The following is a 23,766-nucleotide window of genomic DNA, read 5'->3' as shown; positions in this document are numbered from 1 at the left end:
ATCCTCGGAGTCCTGTAGGCTTGTTTCACTCTAGGGAAGGTTTCATTCCCCAAAGGACAGAAGACTCACTCAGCTGAAATAAGGCAGCATCTATGGCCTGTCTCTGTAACATAACACTTTTAGAAATAAATGGACTTGCCACTTGGGATTTCAGTGCACACTTTTATACAGCACTGCTCTCATGCCTTTGCTTCCAGATCAGATGTTTGGTTTGGCAGGACAGTTTTACAACCACCATTTAAACAGAACTGTTCATCCCACCTTCCTGGGGATTGTACCAGTAGCCACATTCTCACAAGAGAGAATATGCTAGGTGAAAAATATTGAAGTGTATGGCAGATCCCAAATGCTACAGGTTAGACCTGCAAACTCTTGGGCAACTGTTTTTTTTAATCTCCCTACTCAAAGAACACACCAGGAAGTGGTTAGATGTATGACTTGCAAGCTTCCACACTTAGGACATGTTGTGAGAAGGTTAAATCATGTAATTCAAGAAGCAGTAATATCATGTCAACAAGTAGCACTCATTTTAACCTATAAATCAAATGGATGTGTATTAGCAACTGAAGTGGCACAAAACCTACTTTCTGAAACCCAAAACTACGTGAAACTCACTAGGGTGAGGAGAAGAGAGAAAGAGCTCAAGATCTGTAAAATAATCAGAAGTTGAAAGTACAAACACTCATTCGGCTAATATTGCTAAAATATCATTACACTAGCAATAAACTTAAGTTACCTAAAATGGAAACATTTGCTATATAGAATGCCAGAATAATCTCATATCTGCCTCACTGCTGACAAGCCATCTCTCCATTCAGTCTCTCTGGTTCTTCGTAGCCAAATTTGTTAGCTATAATATCACATGAGTCACTCCAGCATAGGTTCCAGAAAGGTTCCTGCTTTACAGGAAAACAGATGCCTTTGTTTCCCTAACAGACCCAACTGTTGTATCCACATCAGCAGTTCAGGGACCCATTACAAGGCCTTCTCAAACTAGTTGTGTGGGGCCTTCTTTCACCAAGCACCCAACCCAATGGACCATAAGTCACCTCTTCTTGCACATTCCACTTCCCCTAAAAGAAACAGCTTCTCTTTCCTCCCTGTCTGGTTTTAAGGGGTCCAGAGAGCCTAATGTAACACCTATTGCGTTAACCCTTGTGTTGGCAAGTTTCAGGAGGGTCTTCCTCAGAATGAACAAAATAAAATAAAATAAATAAATAAGCATATCAATTTTGCCCAGACTCATCAACCAACAAGTTATGCTAGAAGAAAGTCATATGGAGTTTAAGATGCATTGGACCCATAAATTAATTTCAACATCTACGTCATTTTTTTCAGGTATAGCCAAATAACTATCAAAAAGCTTACCACTATCACAGTGTTACCAACTTTCATTATTTTATCCCGAGTCTTGTAATATTTGTTATTTTTCTTAAAATACCAGCTCCTGGAGCCCTGTGATTACATGAGGATCTCACTTTTCATTAAGTTTCTAGTACTCGTGGTTCCAGAGAAAAGCTTGAAAATGTGACCACTGCCCTGAAGGATTGAGAACCAGAAGGCAAATGAGAAGAATCCAAAATGTATTACTGCTTTACAGTCTCAAGACTGGGATTATTAGATAGTGAATTTCCAAGGTGGGCTCCCTCCTAAAGCTTTTATTCAAAATCAGTAGGAGTTTGGGGGTTTTTTTGAGTAAGGGCTCATAAACACAGGACTATGGAAAGCAAGCAAAGTTCTACCTACACAATCATAGCTTTTGAAGGACTAGCTGTATTAACTTTAATCAAATTCATGAGTTTAGAAAGGACATTGTCATTTAATAATTTTAGAGACTTTTCATTCCTTAGTGGATAAACAAACTTCTAAATACAGACAGACATTTGTTTCCTTCCCTAAAAGATTTTCTTCCTCTGCACACAAGTTTGATTTTTGTAAAATTGCACACAAATGCTCTGCCAGTCATTTTTTTTTTAATTTTTAAACCACATTGTAACACGCATGAGATCCTCATCTGATGTAAAACAGTGTACTTCCTATGCACCAATTTACATCAGAAGATCTGACCTGTTATTTGTAAAATAAAAACAAATATATTATCCTTGAAAACTGAAAGGGGTATAAAGTGGGGGGGAGGGTTGTGTGTGGTCCTCACAACCTCCAGACCCATATTAATCATGGTTCTGCACATAGGAGTAGTATGCACTAACAAGGAGCTTTGTAACAGCTAATGGTCATGTTCTGGTGTTTTTATAGATTTCCACTAAGACCAGGTGATAACAAAATAGAAATTATGGATCACTTTGCCACTTTTTTATAACCTTCTGTTCTTGCAACAATCTTCTGCAGCGATCCAATATATACTGATGTATACCAGTGTATCTAATGGCTTTGGAAATCTCACATAGTTCCCACCACTAAACACACTGCAATCAACTTTATTAGCAGTATGGAGGCTAAAAAAGCCATCGATATGATGTGACACCCATGCGCTGTAATCTCTCTCTCCTTCAGAGACCAGTGATTTCATTTCTATTCTACGTATTATTATGACAGCGTATTTTATTCTCTCTTTATGGTTCAGGAAACTAATCACTAGTTTCTTTCTCTCTCACTGAACCATGACACATAGTACACTTCAGGGAATGATCAACCAAGTTCCATCCTGTGGTTTTCACTCACCTCTCTATAGTTCCTTGACACTTTCCTCAATGGGAACATGATCCTATTCCCTCTCTCTACTCCTGCTTCCCTGAAGTCACCTGGGCATGAGGCACCCAAGAGGACTGCTGATAAATCATTCTCCTTAGACAGAAAACCACTTCAATAAACCACCCAGTTCCCCATCCCCACGTCCAAGCAGCCCTCATGTAGAAAGGTCATTCGCAAACCAGGTCCCCAGAGCAGACTGTACTGCTAGTCAAGTTAACATGCCAGTCATTATGATGCAATTTGAAGGAAGGACAAAACCGGATAAGATTTAAATTTATTTTGATGCTATAAATAAGATTTTCCACCATTCATTGGGGCAAACTCTTCTGGATCTTGGAGGCTGAACCATCCAAAGATGTTTCAAAATGAAAACAATAAAATACTTAGCACCAAATAAGCTTATGCATTTGTTCCCATTACAAGGATTCTGGGCTTGTGATCAAACCTTGACCACTCACCATTACATGGTCTCTGTTACCTCCTGTGCTGTAGCAACAGTTACACAGGCATTACACAATGTATTCTGTGCCGTCAGTAACAGGCTATATGAACAATAACTAAAAAATTAATATTTAAAAACTCAGATTCAAATATGCCTGCTCAGGTTGAGTAGTACCTTCCTCTACCAGTAATCCTACCACAGCAAATATTTATATTGACATTAACAACAGTGGAACTACTCATGAAGTAAGGCACTCCGCAGCTTGAGCAAAGCAATCAGAGTTTGCCTCTTGATAAGAGATCTTTAAGTCCCAAACAGGATTAGAACATTTCTACTCTCCAGGTGCTAAATTTGCTTCCTGTATTTATCCAGCCAGTTATGGTGCATTCAATTACAATTGTTCGTTAGCTTTCTTCAATAGTTACAGCACATTTGAGCATGGACACTTTTCCCACAAGAATTATGAGGCTCAAATTTACAAATGAAATGGTCCCTAGCAGATTATCTTCTTTATGAAAACCACATGCGTGCAACCCAACATGTCAAGCTACTTTCATATCTGTCCCCTCAGTAACACAGCCAAATCCATAATTATTCCCTTGTAAAACTATCCAACTGTTGTGACAGAGAGAGACACATGCACGCCAACAGTCTCTCTCAATGAAACCGCTCTAACAGTTGAATAGCCTTACAGCTAAGACAATAAACTATAACCAATATATGAAAACCTCAGATGCAAGAATAACGAATGCATTTCTTTTCTGGTGACAACTTCCCAGACCATCAGACAGAAAAAGCTGTCTTCATATAAATGATTTTGCTGAACTAAAATCTAGTTTATGGTGCATTTTTTTCAGATTTATCTAATTACCCTTGACATTAGGCTGTTCAGTTCCTCAGTAAATAGTTCTATAGATACAGATATATATATTTATTTTATTTTTTTAAGGGCAACAGCAACTTTTACAGTTATTTCTCTCCAAACCACGGAAATGTCACTATGGTGATATAAACATAGGAAATCCACATTGACTCAAAAGGTCGTTTTTACATACTACAACTTCACCTCTGGCACAGTTTACTAACAGGAAATTATAGTAAACCAACAGCAAAGCCCACATTTATGACATAACTTCTTCTAGACTACACCCATTTGGTTAATAGCTGTTACTATACTCACAGAATAAATAGCCTGAACTAGAAAATGAAAGATTACATGTCAAGTAAAGTTAATGTTTATAGAGACAGGTTTCAGAGTAGCAGCCGTGTTAGTCTGTATCCGCAAAAAGAACAGGAGTACTTGTGGCACTTTAGAGACTAACTAATTTATTAGAGCATAAGCTTTATGCCAGCTACTGTTAAGGGTGCAGAGGGTAAATCAGGGTCTTCCAGTCCCAAACCACCTTACCATCAGATCCAGAAGGACCCACCCAGAGCATCAGGCCTAGCAGCTTCCTGTCTCCCACGCCACACAAGGAACATCAGCAACCAAGAGGAGTCTTCACAGCCGCTGACATCAATCATCATCATCATCCATTAAACTGTGAAACCTAGACTCTGGATAACCCTAATTTTTCTCCTCCTGCAACATAGCATTGGTTGTCATCCCACTTCCCCCTGTCCCTCTCCTACCACTTTGACTCTTCTGATATTCAACCTCAATACCCTGGCTTTACATTTTGCACTGCACGGTCCTTCCTTCCCTCTTTCTCACACTCTCTTTTTCCCCCCACTACTTGTCTCCCTCTCTTCAACCCCTTACCAAAAAGCTTCTAAGGCCCAGATCCTCAAAAGGTATTTAGGTGCTTAATGCCCATTGAAACCATTGAATCTGGGCCTAAGTTTTTATAGTATAAATAAAATATTGAATTGACTATCTTAAAAAACAAAAACAAAACTGAACTATCAAGATGGTTGGATATCACCACCCTGACAACTCTGCGTATCTTTCTCCCCACTGTTTTTTGTCCTTACAGATTATAAAATAATTGGAGTGAGGACTGTGTAATCCTGTACATTTGTACAGCATGTAGCACATGTAAGGTGCTGCCACAAGAATTACAATAATATTGTTGTTAAGCTTAAAGCAACGCAATTCAGGTTCTCATTTTTCCCATTGTATTTTAAACACGTTTTCACCAAAGACATTACATGTGCAGTAAAAAGGACACTCAGATGCTTTTAAAATTTAATTGACATTAACATAAAAATGTTGGCGCCTGAAGGGTAACAAGGTCTTACATGTGGCAAACATTCAAGGCGATATTGAGAAGCACCATGCTCCTTGAAATAGTATTTTTTAGATGAGATGTAAAATTGATGCCTTACCCATTTTGTTGTTAAAAATCTCACGGCAGTGACCATTGTGCACAGTAGGCATGTTATAACTCAGCTGTCCAGGGCAAAATCCATATTGGATAATCACATTCTACCTAAAAGGTTCCTTTGTAGTTTTAAAGAGCTGACGTGTCCCTCATTTCATCTCAGACAGTTCTTAAGTGCTGCGATTCTAGATACTTTTTGGTTTTCTGTAAGCAATACCTGGAACAGGAATTCTCTCTCTCGTTCTGCAGACCATTTTGCAAGAGAAGAATCGCCTTCCCTCCAAACACCCCATCTCAAAGCGTTTCATTCTGAAGATCACCAGTATTGATCCAGGCCACTGGTGGTCTGAAGACCAATGTGTGATCCATCTAGTTCAGGGGTCGGCAACATTTCAGAAGTGGTGTGCCGAGTCTTCATTTATTCACTCTAATTTAAGGTTTTGTGTGCCAGTAATACATTCTAACGTTTTTAGAAGGTCTCTTTCTATAAGTCTATAATATATATAACTAAACTATTGTTGTATTTAAAGTAAATAAGGTTTTTAAAATGTTTCAGAAGCCTCATTTAAAATTAAATTAAAATGCAGAGCCCCCCAGACCTGTGGCTAGGACCCGGGTAGTATGAGTGCTACTGAAAATGAGCTCGTGTGCTGCCTTGGGCACACATGCCGTAGGTTGCCTACCCCTGATCTAGTTAAAACAATGCTGCAAGTAGAGGGCAGCACTGCAGGAGGAAAACCTAATTCTCTACCACCAATGCACAAAATATCAGATCAGCTGGGGACCTATTAGATGGTAATTATATGGTACCTATTAATATAGTATCTGAGTGCCTCACAATCTTTAACGTATTTAGCTTCACAACACCCCTGTGAGGTAGGGAAGTACTAAAATTGTATTGCATTTTACAGATGGAGAACTGAAGAAGTCTGACGTTAAGTGACCTGCCCAAAGTCACAGATGTAGAGCTTGTTTACACAGACAGCACTGCAGCTGCACCACTGTAGCACTTCAGTGAAGATACTACTACTCCAATGGGAGAACTTCGCCCATTGGCATATCTAATCCACCTCCACAAGAGGCCATAATTATGTTGGTAGGAGAAGCTTTCCTGTCGACACAGCACTGTCTACTCCAGGAGTTCAGTCAATATAACTACATCGCTCCATTTTTCCACACCCTGAATGAGGTAAGTTTGTAGTGTAGACCTGGCCATAGTCTGTGACAGAGCAGGAAACAGAACCCAAGTATGCCAAGTTCCAGGCTAGAGTTCTAAAACCTGGACCAAGAGCAAAGGACAAAAATACTGGACTCTTGAAATAAATGTGACATTAAAGAGTCAGACAATTCTTATGTCTTCCAAACAGCTGGAACAAAGAAGAAGAAGAATACATCACTTTTTGGCAGCCGTTCATTCCTGAACTACAGGAATAAAAACTAGAGGTTTTCACATGGGCTCTGTTAGAAAAGGGTACAAATAAAAAACAATTTCATTAGTACCAGAAATATCACATAGTGCTGTATATAGTGCCTCCGCAATACATATCTGCTGGTGTATAACGTAGATCTGCTACGTGCCACTTCATCCAAATCTACCTGAGATTTACTGAGCTTTCCCAAAGCAATACAGCGATTACTTGCTTCCGAGTCCAGAGGGTTCTCACAGGAAGATGACCCCAGGAGTTATAGTGCTGCTTCAAGCCATCGTCACTGACACCTGGTCTTGTACACCTAGAAATTAGATCAACCTAGCTATGTTGCTCAAGGCTGTGAAAAATTTTGCAGTCTGAGCATTAAAGTTAGGCTGACCTAACCCCCGGTGTAAATGCATCCAGGTCGATGGAAGAATTCTCAGCATAGTGAATTAACTACATCAACCGAAAAACCCCTTTTGTCAACACAGGAAATGTATACATTCTGTACTCCTGGGAGAATTCTGCACTACTGCGCATGTGCAGAATTGATGTCCCCCAGAGATTTTTCATCCCCTCAGAATAATTGATTCTGATGCCGAGGTGAAGGCAAGCCACGAGAGGTCACGCTGCGAGAGGTCCCTGGACATTCTGTAACAGATTTTAAAGTAACTATTCTTGAACAAAAAAAAAAAAACAACCTTCAGAAACAGACTTCAAAGAGAAACAGCAGAACTAAAATTCATTTGAAAATTTATCACCATTAATTTGGGCTTGAATAGGGACTGGGAGTGGCTGGCTCATTACAAAAGCAGCTTTGCCGCTCCTGGAATTGACACCTCCTCATCAATTATTGGGAGTGGACTACATCCATCCTGATTGAATTGGTCCCATCAACTCTGGTTCTCCACTTGTGAGGTACTCCCCGCTCTTCATGTGTCATTATATAATGCCTGCATCTGTAACTTTCACGCCATGCATCTGAAGTGAGGTTTTTTACCCACAAAAGCTTATGCCCAAATAAATCTGTTAGTCTTTAAGGTGCCACAAGACTCCTTGCTGTTTTAGTCATAGATACATTTAACATTTCTCCTTAAAAGTATGTTAACTTTCTGCATCCCTGAGGTCTATCCTGCATTTAATAAACCTCACCTTCCTATAGCTGTATGCATGATTACCATTTTTCTCTTCTGCTATGCTACCTCCACTACAGAGGGCCGATAATATGCCAATCATGTTATATGGATAGCAAAAGCAGAGGATGAATGATACAGAATATCAAAGTAGGATCATATAAGCCGGAAATGTAAAAATCCTACAAGATCATTGAGATCTTCAACCTGTAAGTGCAGGATATAAATACCCTGACAGATGACACAATGCATCCATCCACAAGATCATGCAGGACATCTCTGGCCCAACAGAGGAACTCAAATTTTGTTCTTGTATTCGTGTTTCTTCAAGTGAATCTCCTAATGGAATGTTGTTGGTGCTTCTACACAAAACACTAAATTGCACATTCTGTTGCAAACACTACTGTGAAGACGTATTTGCAGTGTACGCTAAAGACATGCAATCAACAGTGATGGAGGAGAGCACAAAAGACATAGGGATTCTATCAAAAAAGTTGTTAGCTTACATCTGACCACCCATTCAGAGCAGACTTCTGAACAGGCAGACAGATGAAACAAAAAGGGACACTATGTTTTCTAGCTCTTATTCTTCAGTCAGGTTCCTTCTAAATCTGCCTTGAAAAAGAAAAGAAGAGCAGGTCAGGTAAATGCAATATTGTACAGATGTTTTCTTTGTGATGTTCTACATTTGATCATTTGCCATAAACAGGGAATAACTAAAAGACATCTTTGCCTAGCCACTCACATTACGGATTGATTACTCACATTACAGATTTGATGTTGACAAGCTTGCCTCTCTCTGCTCTGATAAAATACCTTTAGACAACTATTCAGATGGGACAATGGAAGTGAATTCAATTGGAAATCTAAATCTTTCAGTGACTGCGCTGCGCTGAGAGGAGAGAGACTATGAAACGGACATAGATCTTTGTCACTGCTAGTTTTCTAACAGTAAGATTTATGGGTGCCAGATTTCCTATTTGGAAGATAAGCCCCCAGGTTTTGTCCTTTTGACAATGGAAATATAAAGTTATGTAAAATCCTGGAAGTAGATTCTGTGCCTGATTCTCACTGCACCTTCTGCTGTCATTTACATGTGAGCAAAGTGGGTGTGAAATGTTACCACCTATGAGAGTGGAGAATTCTGATTTGGTTGCATTTTCACACCAATTCTGCACAGCTGCTAATGACTACACAAGAAACAATGCAGTGGAAAAATCATGCCCTTTAGGTATCAGTTATCAAGAAAAACATTTTCAAAGAATTCAGAGCATCTTAGATTGAAGGCACCATGTAAGAGCAATTATTATTTCGGAGATGCGGATGGACATGACAGAGGATTGCATTTGGCAGATACATATTTCACAAAAAGGTGTGCATGGAAACATCCTATTAATCTGCAAATGCAAGGAATTAGTGGAATTTATACAAAGCCTTCTAGAATATAGTGCAGTCAAGTAGCCACCCTTTGGGACAATCCTGTAGTTGAAGACATGTACAAAGAACTGGAGAAGAAAAAAAAACATTAAAAATCCTTAAAAAACAAAAGAACATTGAAACTCGTACCATATGCATGATGCTTAGTAGAATCCTATTTTCTGTTAGCTTGGAACAATCAAAACCCCAATCTGAAGAGCCAAAATTTACTCTCTAGCCATCCAACAAACTATTAAACTGCACTTAAATATCCTGGGAGCTCTGACCACTGGGACCAATTTTATTATTCAAATGATTATTTATATAAAGGCTGTTGGTGTAAGCAGCTGTGCAATATGCAAAAACCAAAAACACACAAACACATATGTAAAGAGCAGCAAACCATATCAAAAGGGCTAACGTCTAACATCATAGGAGTACACAAAGAGGCACAGAACTAATTCAAAGTGAAGAGCAGTCCTTATAGTGGGATTTCTTGCAGAGTAGCTTAACTCTCAGAAGTGAATGGGAGGAGAAGAGAGATGGGCAAACATTAATTGGTAGTGTGACAGGCAGCAAAGTTGTCACAAAAATACCTGAATGTGTGAGGGAAACAATAAGCGCACTCGGAAGAGCTTGGGTGGCGTGTAGTGAGTGGGAGGAGATGGGGGCGTAGGGTGGATCTGTGCAGAGCCTTTAAGGTCAAGACAGGGAAATTGAGCTGGATATGTAGTGCCCATTTTAAAAAAGGGAAGGAGGAGGATCCGGGGAACTACAGGCCAGTCAGCCTCCCCTCAGTCCCTGGAAAAATCATGGAGCAGGTCCTCAAGGAATCAATTATGAAACACTTAGAGGAGAGGAAAGTGATCAAGAACAGTCAGCATGGATTCACGAAGGGGAAGTCGTGCCTGACTAACCTAATTGCCTTCTATGATGAGATAACTGGCTCTGTGGATGAGGGGAAAGCAGTGGATGTGTTATTCCTTGACTTTAGCAAAGCTTTTGATATGGTCTCCCACAGTATTCTTGCTGCCAAGTTAAAGAAGTATGGGCTGGATCAACGGAGCGTAAGGTGGATAGAAAGCTGGCTAGATCGGGCTTAACGGGTAGTGATCAATGGCTCCATGTCTAGTGGGCAGCCGGTTTCAAGCGGAGTGCCCCAAGGGTCGGTCCTGGGGCTGGTTTTGTTTAATATCTTTATTAATGATGTGGAGGATGGTGTGGACTGCACCCTCAGCAAGTTTGCAGATGACACTAAACTGGGAGGCGTGGTAGATACACTGGAGGGTAGGGATCGGATACAGAGGGACCTAGACAAATTAGAGGATTGGGCCAAAAAAAAAAAAAACCTGATGAGGTTCAACAAGGACAAGTGCAGAGTCCTGCACTTAGGACGGAAGACTCCTATGCACTGCTACAGACTAGGGACCGAATGGCTAGGAAGCAGTTCTACAGAAAAGGACCTAGGGGTTACAGTGGACGAGAAGCTGGATATGAGTCAACAGTGTGCTCGTTGCCAAGAAGGCTAACGGCATTTTGGGCTGTATAAGATGGGGCATTGCCAGCAGATCGAGGAACATGATCATTCCCCTTTATTCGACATTGGTGAGGCCTCATCTGGAGTACTGTGTCCAGTTTTGGGCCCCATACTACAAGAAGGATGTGGAAAAATTGGAAAGAGTCCAGCGGAGGGCAACAAAAAGGATTAGGGGGCTGGAGTACATGACTTATGAGGAGAGGCTGAGGGAACTGGGATTGTTTTGTCTGCAGAAGAGAAGAATGAGAGGGGATTTGATAGCTGCTTTCAACTACCAGAAGGGGGGTTCCAAAGAGGATGGATCTAGACTGTTCTCAGTGGTACCAGATGACAGAACAAGGAGCAATGGTCTCAAGTTGCAGTTGGGGAGGTCTAGGTTGGATATTAGGAAACACTATTTACTAGGAGGGTGGTGAAGCACTGGAATTGCGTTACTTAGGGAGGTGGTGGAATCTCCTTCCTTGGAGGTTTTTAAGGCCCGGCTTGACAAAGCCCTGGCTGGGATGATTTAGTTGGGAATTGGTCCTGCTTTGAGCAGGGGGTTGGACTAGATGACCTCCTGAGGTCCCTTCCAACCCTGATATTCTATGATTCTATATGAAGAGAGAAAGGAAGTCAGTGAGGGGATTTGAGAAGGGGGAGAGAGAGATGGTCAGGCTTGAGGCTGAAAGTGAAGAATGACCTCCTTCCCTCTCAGTTTCCTCATAAATGGCACCAAAGAGCAAAAGAGGAGGAAAATTTGCCCACCAGGCTGCTACTTTGCTCAAACTTCTCCTCTGACACTTAGCCAGTTAGACTCATTCTGCATTTCAGAAACATGCCCACGGCTTCATTGCACATACACTCAATTCCAAGTGCCTTTTTGGGACCCCACTTGCAGTTCAGTGGCATTTACAGGCAAAATTATGCTGAAGGCTAGTTTTCATTTTCAACTGTAGCTTTTCCATGCTGAATACTCCATGCAGCCAGGATTTTTAAGTACTGGTTAAATCAGATCAGCAGCTTTTCTGTCAAGGGAAACCACACAACATCTAGGAGTCTTCCTCCTGCCTGAACTCAAGGCCAGGTTTCAAGCACTGAGAAACAGCCAGGTAGCCCGCTCTTCTCATACTCAGCCACTAACTTTGTTGCAACGTTGGTTCTAACTGTGCCATCTCCCTTTACTGATCTGGGTCCCAGTGAACATTGGCTCTGCCACGTAGAACACATTGTGGCCAGGTCTCTTTACAATAAACACACTTAAAAACAAAAAACAAAAAACAGAAAAAAAACAAACTACTACAAATTCAAACCATGGTGTGTCACTGCTAAGAAACACAAGGGGAAGTGGCAATGGCCACACAGTGCATTCCTGTCAAGTGAACTGACAACCCTGAATCCATAATGCCAAAGGTCAGCCTCCCCTCCACTCAGAGTATATCCATCAAGATAGCAAGTCTGGGAGAATCTTGCATTGAAATGAGGAACACTAGTAGACTTCAGGACCAGCTCCAACAAGTAAACTCAGCAAAAGGAAACATACCATATGCTCCCAAAAACATCCAAGCCAGTCTTACATGTAGTACAAATTTATGAAAAAGAAAAAAAAATTGTGGCTACAAAATAGTTGCAGAAATATTTTCTTGCTGACAACCAAATCAGAAATCCAGGCTGACCCTGGACAAGTCATTTATTTAAAGATTTTTTTTCCTTTTAAAATATTGTGGATATTTGAACACTGGATAAGATAACAGTGAGGTGGGTTCTTTTAAGAAAGCGGTCTGTATCTCACAGCTTTCAGCAGCACAAGATGCATAAGCTGCCATGGAAATTAAATGTTACTGAACAGCAGAATATTTGTTTTTAAAAGGACTGCAGGTACCGTTACATATAAAGGCTAGGAAAGTACTGGGCTATTATCAGTGCTGGGAAGACTGGTGTTTCAGAATATTTTTGTGATGTTATAATACAATTTTAAGGCAAATTTAAGAATAACTAAAATGACACCCCAGAGATTAAAGTTTTCTATTTATTCTAATTAAATGGTACCGCATAGACAGTGACAAACAGTCTTCCCTGCCCACATGCCTTAATCCTGACCTGGGGAACTATAGCATTGGGAAAGAGATGGGCACTGAGATATGCTATTTAAATGTTTACTAGTTACTAAAATAAAAGTGGCTGTTGAAACTTCCACATCTTGTTCATATGAACTTTGCACGGCTTGAGAATTAAAGGCACACTAACCATTATTTTAAACCAACAACAAAGATAAACAATTTTGTTACTCTTGGTAGAGTCCAATGTCCTGGTTTTCAGGTGTCATCATTGTATAGTCCTGAAATAGAGCTGGTCTTGTCTGAGCCCAAGAAGAGTGTATGAAGTCCTCTGTAACAGGTTTGAAAGTGGCGAGTGATGCCCAATCAGGGCCTTTCAGTGCCTGTGGGAGTTCTGCAAGGACTCACCCAAGTGTCCTTAGCATCAAGCTTTCAGCTGACAGAGTGAATGGTGCTGTGGCCAGCAGATCAGGAATTACTTGCATACAAGTTGTGTATCATCTAGTGTGGTCACTCAGTAGAAACACTGCTAGACCTTCAAAGGCCCAAACCAGTATGAAGCCAGTTTCCGCTCCCTGTATAGTATGCTAACTTGGCCCCTGTAATTAAACACTTTGGGGAATTTGATTATGCATGCATAAAAATAATACCCTTTTAGCAGTCCTGCCCATGCCAAGGCAACTTAAGAATGGGGCAGTTAAATTCCCTTCCAAGCATGAAGGAGGCAAGAGAATGCATGGTAGTAGTATGCATAGCCTTATGGTAGTAGAGAAGGGTCAGTGAAGTGCCAAATAGAAGGGGTTAGTCTGTGGCTCAGATGCAAAGTCAATCCTTCTTTATGGGTTCAGTTAAACCTCTCAACTCCTCGGTCGGCCTGGTGATGGAAGAAGAAGTGGGTGAACGAGGTGAAATGCCGGAAATGACAGGCAGTAAATTGGGACCACTGTCTGTAACAGTATGTGATGCATGCCATCAAGTTAACAGATCATCTAGGATCCTCATCATGACCTGAGACTTTATGGCCTAAACTGGAATAACTCTAGGACATTTAGGGATTGGGGTGGGGGGGGGATGTCAGTCAGTGAGCAGGTATTTGAGCGTATGTAGACAAATTCCCCAGAACTTGAGTTAGGTATGGTGGCAATTTGGAGGAATTTGGGGCCCCAAACATTTGCCACTGGGGTTGACAGGCTCTGCAGAATTTGACTAAGATGTCTATGTCAGGACAGAGCATAAATGTCCTGGTATCTCTGGTTTAAAAAATAAACAAAAACAAACACGTGCTTATTCTGGATGAAAACAAAGGCATACGCTCAGAATGCAACAGATTCCAAGCAAGGCAATCATCTCAGACAATTTGCCCCCGAGTAACCAGTATGGAAAAAAAGGCAATGAGTACTTAGAGCAGATGACCTGCAGTAGACAGTCTCATCTCATGCCAGAGCCCTGACCAGACTAGAGGCTTGTTTTAATTTCTTCCTGAAGATGGCAAGCTGATGAAGTCTATGGAGAAGTGCAAACAAATCCACAAAGGAAGAATCCATGCAGCAAAAAGCATGAAATGACAGGTAAAGTAGTCAGAATCAGAGATTTCTTCCAAAGAAAACTGAAGCTGGTAATTAAGTGGTTTTGTCCCAAGGGGAATATATTGGCTCCAGCACTAGACTGCAGAGCTATCCGTGTCTGTGGTTCTGTGTGAATATCACAGAATCTGCCAGAAAGCAGACAACCCATTTCTCTGCTGCCCACAAGCCCGGAGGTAAAAGCAGTCAGGTTGCAACTGTTCTCAGCAAAGGGAAATCCGAAGGTATTCTTCGGTCACCAGTTTAGAAATTTGGACAGAGACAATCAATTGAAGAGTCAGGTTTCCTGTGGTAGACAAAGAGTATTTATACAGGATGAAAGCCTCATTTACTGTGGAGATCAACACAACCCCAATCATTTCCTAATGTGTTGGATAACAAAGCACTTAGGCACTTCACATCAATTACATTCAATAATGGTTCGATAATGATGAATTAGGTAATTGAGCAGAGTCTGGCTTATAAAGTGCCACTGAAAACCAACAATTCAATGCATGATCTGTGAAACTCATTGACTTATGATTGAGTTATGTGGCTAAAAACAGCGATTCCACAGATGTATGAACAAGTCCGGGGTGAAATCCTGGCTACTGTGAAATCAGTGGGAGGCCCAAGAAAAGTCAGCCTGTATGATGATGATGATGAGGATGCCCTCCATTTCAAATCAGGACTTGGCAGCAGCAAAGAAGTCAGCCAAAAAAATATTAGTCCTGTTGTAGTTTCTTAAAGGATTGCCACAAACTGTGGAAGTGCTTCAAGTGAGATGCTTCTGAAGACTGAAACAAAACCCTCCACTACAGAATGACCTGAGATTTACAAGTGTAGCTTGAAGCAGAGCTCAGGGTGCACAATTACAGATGTTCAATCCCAAAATGGGTGGAAAGTACAACTCATTTTCTCCCTTCTGCCACTGCCTGAATGCCAGAAGACAATAGAAAATTAGAAACTATGCTCTGCTTTCTGTAAGAGACACAGGGTTGCTGGTACTTCCAAGAAACATGTGAAGGTGAGAAATTACATAGCTGGAACCAAATATGCTGGAGCAACACTTGTGACTACAGTGTCTGTGGAGAACAGTTTGCTGTAATACCAGCATTCATCATACCTGTGAGAAGTGCAGTCTTTTCCATTTGAATATTTATACTGCACCCATCTCCATGGTATCTGCACCTCATTGTTATCCTGTAGCATTAGTAGAGACAGCTGAAACAGCTCATTACAGTAGAACATTAGACTGGCTCCAGGTCATTAAAACAAAGCTGGCTGCTAAAGCTTCCATCTCTTGCCATGTTACCATTGCAGTGCTTGGTAAGTAAGGCTAACCTATTTTAAACTAGAAACAAATACAAGAGAGTAAGAGGACAGGCATACGCTGTCACCATAGTCATTCAGCCCTTGGCTTCTTTATTAAAGTGAAGTTACAGTCAACTATAGCCTTGGATTTTGTGATCTGGGTAGCTGTGCACTAGGAGAACTGAGACCAACTCATTTCACATATACCACCAAGAAGCCATTAAATGGAATCAAATTTTGGCTACTACCAACCGAGGTTCTGTTTCCCATTATTAACCTTCCGATATATTCATTTTAATAATTGGTGTGCCTCTACTAACAGAGAAAGGAAAAATAGTGACCTAAGTGTCTATGTACAACATAGGAATCTCTCTTGGGATTCACTAAGGAGGAGTATTGTAGGAATTAACCAAACAGCATTTCAGCAGAGGCTACAGCACTCTTTTACAGATGCTACAGTGAAAGTAAAGAACCTTTCATTCCTTTTACTGAAAGGCTTTGCAATTGCGTCAAGACAGGTAAAGCAAAAGGACACTGCCAATTTAGTTGGTTCCAAATTTAATTTTGGTGTCAGCTGGCATTTTACACTAATATGGATAGAAAATGTTCCATGATTTTTCAATCCAAAAATGTATCCTTTTCTTTTATTTAATTTTTATACCTCACACATCAGGGTGGGTAGTTATAATGAACTCTGTATAAGTGCTGTGGTATACATTTGGTATTAAAGACATTATCAATTATAAAGCTGTATTGCACAACAAATTTACTAAAGACTGATAGTGGAGCTTGGGTGACTAAAAAACAGAACTAACCTCGTTATCTCCATACTGATTTATACCTGCCTCTGGAGATTTCCATTACTTGCATCTGAAGAAGTGAGGTTCTTACCCACGAAAGCTTATGCTCCCAATACTTCTGTTAGTCTTAAAGGTGCCACAGGACCCTCTGTTGCTTTTTACAGATTCAGACTAACACGGCTACCCCTCTGATACTAAAAAACAGAGGCTCCAACTTACAAACCTGTGTGTTTAAAGATAGGCTTCTACGTCGATAGTAGTCACCTAAATAAAAGTGGGCATACACCTCTGGAAATCAAGCCACTTTTATTTCAGGGTCTGAATACTGGCCAGGTTCTGACACCCCTACTCATGTTGATTAGTTCCTTATTCCTAGGGTGACCAGATGTCCCGATTTTATAGGGACAGTCCCGATTTTGGGGGCTCTTACCTATTGCCCCCCAACCCCTGTCCCAATTTTTCACACTTGCTATCTGGTCACCCTACTTATTCCTGAAATAGCCCTGCTGAAGTCAACAGGACTAACCTGGAGTAAGACCCAGATCCTCAAAGGTATTTGAAGTCAATGGAAAGTTAGGCACCTAAATATCTTTGAGGAGCTGGACATAAAGGTACTACCTCATGTAAGTGAGGGTATCAGAATCTGGTTCTATAGATTTTAGCCTTGCTTCAGCAAAGCACTTACACCCGTGCTTTACTTCAGTGGGACTTCAGCATGTGGTGAAGTGCTATATTGAATCAGGGTCCTAACTGTAAGTACCACCCTTCCACATACTGAGTAGTACTTTATCCTGCAAGTTGTCCCATTAACTTCAAATTGGATTTCTTGAGGAATAAGCTACTTTTCAGTGAACACAAGGATGACAGAATCAGGCCTACATAATCAAAATAAAGTTCAATTCAGGAAAAGGCTCTAATACACTACACATCCTATGGGCCCAGTTATTCCGCTTTGATTCCTGGCAAGTCGAAAACAAGAAGAGTGAGGTATGACCACACAACTTGTGGAGGAGTAAGGGTGCTACTCACTGTGAGCAAGGATGGAAGAATCTAGCCTTTTGTGATTATTCACCACTTGCATTCCCAATTCTTTGCATGTATATTCAGGCGATTGTATGTACAGTTGAATCTTGTGAAAAGAGAGAGAAAGTATTATATTATATCTGAACATGCTTGTAGTCAGATTACAGAAATTCTTGCCAAGCCTTCAATAGTGCCCAAGTGTTTTAATAAAACAAACTTAGTCAATGATTAGAAAAAAGAAAAGGATTCCCCGCACACCAATAATTACTCAATGGGAGACTAATTACGTGGTCAAACCATAATTTGTCTTAGTTACAAAAATGTATTGTTGACTATTTATTGTGCAGCGACACAATTAATCAGGATTTTTGATACCATGTTCTGTATAAAGACATCACCCAATAGCTATTATCTTTTCTGAAGGGTCATCAGCAATTTGGAAGCACTGATTTGAAAAATAATTTGTTGAAAAAAGTAAAAACAGGATAAAATGCTAACTCAGATGGTGTCAGAAAAAAATAGGAGTTACATGCTTGGCAAAAGACAAGAAGACTGGGGAAGGGAGAAAGTAGCTGAGTCCCAGCCCAAAGGGCTACCACAGGCCTGCCAGACCAAGGCTGACCTCTGAGAAATCACAGGAGGTTTCAGCAGAGATGTCTCTGTAGCAGAGATGCAGGTTAAAGGCCTGGTTGTCAGAGACCCACAACTCTCCTGGCCTTCTCTACAAGCCTATCAGCCTCTCTAGAGATTCACCTTGACCAATTCACATATTCTCCTAGCTACACAATGTTATTTTGTTTTGTTTTTTAAATGTTCATTAACTTTTTAGCCAGTGTGTTTTAAAAATACACCTTGCTGAACTATCATCTGAATATGCAGGAGTGTTAAGTGTGGAGTTTATGGGGAGTGTGGTTGTTTAACTAAAGGATCCTTTCTCTCCCTCCCACCCCCCCCACATCCCACACAAAAAAAATATATGTTTTTATATATATATATATATATATATATAAAAAAAACCAGGGCAAAAATTTCAAAAAGGGAGCATTTTCAAACGTTACTGCTACAAAAATTGGTAAGTATCTTACTAAAGCTTATTACATAGAACATGCAACACCAGAGAGTTATTGTGTCAATTTTTTAGACTAAATTCAATCACTAAATTATATTAGAGAGAGGATTTAGACCAGTTTTAAGTCCAAATCTCAGTGCAACCTTAACTAAGAAATCACTATGATTACCCCTATGATAGAGGAGTCTTCTCTCTATTATATAGACATAGACACACACAGAGAAGCAATTTCCCTGTTTAGTAGGAACATTGCTTTAGCACTCTAGCAATAATGAACACAATCTATATTGGCTGCTAGCTACGTTTCAGACACTATAGCTTCAGATAAAAGAGCCACAATGATATGTGCCTGTAACATAAATAATAACATGTGCTCAGCCACTTGGGTGGAGCTGAGGAATCCAGAGTGCAGACAAATGCAGTAAACTGACTAGTCTGCAAAGGGGATATCATAACTTGTGACTTCTGATTGAAAAACTCCTAAAAACTCATGAATGTTGACATATTTTGGGTTTGTTTATACTTCAGTTCCTTTTTGTTTTAACACCAATTCAAGTGTCAGAACTGGGTGGAAATTTGGGGTATACAGAAAGCCTTTACAGCTGTCACAAAATTACAATCTTAGTTATCAATTGATGTGCCTAATCTGCTCACCAAATTTTTGGGATGATAAAACAATTGGATGGAGCAATAGCTGTTCAATTTATTACAAAGATAAGGCTGTACTTGATAATTTCCTGCTCCTTTTCTCTAGCTAAGTCCTTTACAGGCACAGAGGCAAATTCATTATTACTGCACAAAAAGTTAGCACTTTAACTGTACTTTATCAGCAGGCATCTTCAAAGTGCTATACAAACACAGCACAGAGAGATAGATGCCTCTTATTCCTGAAAAACTGAAGATCATCTCAGATTTAGGAACAGTTAGGACCCCAATTTAAAATTAAGGATATGTCTTCATATTGAAGAATGTATGCTGTTTCCTGGAAGCACCGTAGTTGTAATAAAATGTGAGCAGAAATAGTGATTGTGGGGATCATAATTACATCTCCTCCCAATCTAAATAGTTGTGTCCAAGCTTTGTATCATATGCTGTTCTTTATACTGACTGATGGGCAGAAAAAAAAATAAGGAGTGGGAGGAGAAACCTGCAAGTTTAAAAGCACCTTAAAAAAAAAAAAGCACATTGGGTCTCCTCACTGCACCACAAAGTCTCTATTTCTCCCTAGAGCAAATCTTAAGGTTGTGAAACAGAGCGTGACTATCCACTCAGGACATTCTTGTCCTCAGTCATATGTCTGCACTTCATGTTCAACTCTCCCAAGGAGAAGCCCCGGAGAGTAAACGTGCAGGGGCTGGAGATGATCACTAGCCAGCCTAGGACAGATTCGTGTGCGATGGAGAGTCAGGTACCAGCACAGCCCCCGTTTCCATTGGCTTTGGCATACCCGGCCCCTCGGCTTTAAAGCACCCCCGAGAGTCCCCAGTCCGGGCGTGTCTCTCTTTCAAGCTCTACACTTACCCGCTATGAAAGTCAGCAGCGTCCTTGGGTTGCGGTTTGTGTCCTCCCAGCCCTCGCTCCCAAACTGAGCCCAACCCGAGCAGCCCCGGCTCCTTTCCCTCCCGCGCGCCCAAAGCAGCCCCACCCCAAGCCAGGCTCTCTCACTCCCGTCCTCCTCCCTTTCCCCGCCGCGAGGGAGAAAGGCGAAAGACTCCGCTGGGCTGAATCCCGGACTGTCCCCATTTTCCAGCGGGCTGTTACCTTCGTTACCGTTTCCGATCCATTCCCGGCTCCAAAACGCTTCCCCCGCCTCCCCGATCACAAGCAACTCTAGACAAGGGGGGGGGGGGCACACAAAACCTCTTCTCTCCTCCTCTTCCAGCCGCTGACACTATATATCCGGCCGGCTTTGAGACAGGAGGTGGGGGCAGAGTTGTCCTGCCCGTCTCTGCCTCTTGCAGCGAGTGCTGGGCGCAACCTTTGCGCGCGCACACGCCCATATGCCAAGGACAGAGGAGGACAGGCAGGCGAAGAGGCTGCAGACTCGCCCGTCCCGCCCTGGCGGGGTTATACTCCCGTTTCTGGTCCCGGCGCTAAGACCAGGGTGCGCTGAACTGCAATTGACACGCTGCAGCAGCAGCTGTTGCTGCTGCTTCCCGTTGATCCTAAGACGATAAAAGCGGCGGAGGGGCAGCCGGTCCACTCCTCGCTATGAATGAACTCTAGGCACCCCCTCCCGCCGCCCGCGCACACACAGCAGCACCTAATGCAAAGCAGCGGGATTCCTGCCTGCCCTCCCCAGGGTCTGTACCCCCCTCGCTCGACCTCTTCCTTTGCGCCCCTGAGCTATGCCGCAGGGAGCCCAATTAGGTAGTGGCGCTTTAAGGCAATCACGGGATATTTGGGGTAGGGTGTTGCGATGTCTTTCCCTACCGTGAGCATGGATCGCCTCTGTCGGGCTTCACCGGGGGCACTGCCTGGCTTCAGGATCCCCTTGGAACTTAGGGAGCGAAGACAGAAGCAGGGAAAGAGAGCGCGCGCTAGAGCTGCAGCTGCGCTTGCCTCGCCTTCCTAGCCTAGCAGCGCCTCCTTGCCTCTTTTATTATCATCATCTTCTCACTTCTTACCCTTACATTCCAGCTTTAAATAAAAGGACGGGGGGGGGGGGGCAACTACGCTGACAGAAAGAGGGCGGTCTGGACTCCAGTACTCACACCAGGCAAAGGGAAACCATCACGCATGGATGGGAATTTAGTATTCTCTAAATTCATCCTGAACTGGCCCATGCAAAAGACTGTTATTAGGCCTTGAGTGCCTGGTTTTCTTGCTAGGGGCACCATTTCAGTTGTGTGTGTGTGTGGGGGAGGTCTTTAACTTTGATTCTAGGGGCTACTGAGGCACCTGAAAAGTCTAGTTTGGGTTTTTGTTGGTGGTGGTTTTTTACAGATAATTTAGAAATTAGCTGACAGGAGCACTGCATCTAATTCCTATATAAAGAAAAAATTAAAATAAATATTAGACCCACCCATCTCTGATACAAACATGTTAGAATATCTTGTGTCAAGTCACTTAAGGGACACTCCTTAGGTTTAAAATTGTAATGTATATTCTTACTTTGTTACTAACTCTTGAATACATAGACTGAAACAAGTGTAGAAAAAAAAAACAAGATAACTCTTTTGCTGTTCACCAGGCTTGAATAGATCGTTTAATTTTTGGAAACATTGTACTAGGGCACCTGCCTGGGGCACTAGGGGTGTTACCTCACTACAAATAATAGACTACAAACTGCCCTTAAACAGGAATGAAATTTCAAGTCACTTTCACAGTATTGCCAACCCCAAATGTCCAAAAATCATGAATCAGGCTCACCCAAAATCATGATATTATGTAAAAATAATAGATTTGGTAATCTTTATATCTGCCTTCTGCTTTTTGAGCCCTTAGGGTGGGCTGAGGTCACATTTTGAAGCTTTCCCCACAGCCACCAAGGCTAAAAACATTTTACAAAACATTTCTTTAAGAATGATGGCTGAAATCATCACATATCCACTTGACTCCAGGAGTTGGGGCTTTAAGGAAAACAATTATTGTGTGACTCATGACAAAATCATGAGAGTTGGCAACACTGTTTTCACTTCTGTTTAAAGACTAGCAGGGCTGGCCTTAGGCACAGGTGAACTGGGTGAAAGCCCGGGGCACCTCTGGAGGAGGGGTGCTCCTCCCTCTGCTGGTTTCTACAGCCCCACAGCTTCTGCCCCTGGCCTTGGGGCAGCCCCTGGCCAGCTGCTCCTAGGAGCTTCCTGTTTGCTGCACGAGGGGAGGGGAAGAAGGTGCACTGTTGTCAGGGTGTCCCCTGCCCCCCTCCATCCATGTACCCCATCTCCACAGAGCATGGGGTGGATAGGGCTCACCAAGAGTGGGACAGAGCTGCTGGCGGCTACTGCTGTGTCTGAAGGAGTGTTCCTTCAGACTGGCGAGTGCGGCTCTCTTAAAGGAGCAGCGTGGGGTCTCTCATCTACTCCCCCAGCTCACTTGTCTCTTTCACACTCACCCCCAACACATACTTATATTGTTGTTGTTACTTGTTGGTACTTCCTGCAATGCACATCTATTCTCTGTAATTGTATTCTTTCAAAGTGCTGTTGTTTTAGTTTTCTGACTGGTCTATGCATTTCATAATTTTATTTCTCTCTTATGCTTAAATTTAATTCTTTGAGTAGTGAGTTCTAAAATGCCTAACCTGTCCTGGCTGGAGTAATTATCATTATTACTTTTATTATCGTATTGTGCTTTGTCATTCATTATTTAAAGTGGTACAATCAAATAATAGTATCTTTCTAGAATGTAACTTTAGCTTGTACTAACCTTAGCAGTGCCAGTTTACAAAACATTAGCTAAACACATAACTTTAGACACTGAGCAGATGAAGGTTGCTTATTTTCAAATTGTATTTTTAGTTATATCTGTTAAATAACTTAAAATTTGCATGAAAATAAATGCAGTTCCAACTATGACACAAATAGCAATGATGGAGTCAAATGTTAGTGAGTCGCATACATGATTGTGACATTAAACATAAATGCCAAAATAATTAGAAAAATAAATTCCTTTTCTTAATAAAAAAGAAAAAACCCTTAATCACATGTTAAAATTATGTTTTTACTGAAAAAAATTGACTAAAATAGAGTAGATAATGGCAGTAACACAGTGTCTGTTAGAGAAAGTAAGCAGATTTTATTTATCTCTGATAAAGATAGTGTACAAAGTATTAGACATGTTTCTGATATCGGTGTTAAAACTCCAGAACTGATACCTCAAGGCTTGGGAATGGGAATATCTTGCTGTATTATTTCCTGATTGTTCCAAATTCACATATAAACTTTAAACATGGCTTTAATTGGAGTTTGTATATATTTTATCTTTTTTATATAACAATTAGAGTGCTCCTCTCAGCTAATTCCTCAGTTATTATCTGCAAAAACC

General features: G+C 41.4%; 1 protein-coding gene across 7 annotated transcripts in view; it reads right to left on the bottom strand.

Moving 5' to 3' along the window:
- FAR2 (fatty acyl-CoA reductase 2) overlaps positions 1-21,398 on the bottom strand; it is a 208,782-nt gene extending 187,384 nt beyond the window's left edge. For 2 of the 7 annotated variants that reach the window (XR_010593300.1, XM_065570536.1), the window contains exons 1-2: positions 20,542-20,839; positions 17,718-17,817 (exon numbers count right to left, since the gene is read on the bottom strand). The gene's annotated coding sequence lies outside the window, so the exon portion shown is untranslated. Of the gene's footprint in view, positions 1-17,717; positions 17,818-20,301; positions 20,840-21,213 lie in introns of those variants that run through there. The other 5 variants (XR_010593301.1, XM_065570549.1, XM_065570543.1 and 2 more) reach the window with 5 other exon arrangements.
- Positions 21,399-23,766: the final 2,368 nt, after the last annotated feature.

Source organism: Chrysemys picta, chromosome 1 (genome assembly GCF_011386835.1).
Source record: "Chrysemys picta bellii isolate R12L10 chromosome 1, ASM1138683v2, whole genome shotgun sequence".
In the NCBI taxonomy this organism is placed as follows: domain Eukaryota; kingdom Metazoa; phylum Chordata; order Testudines; family Emydidae; genus Chrysemys; species Chrysemys picta.
This window is presented reverse-complemented; position numbering and strand designations above follow the sequence as displayed.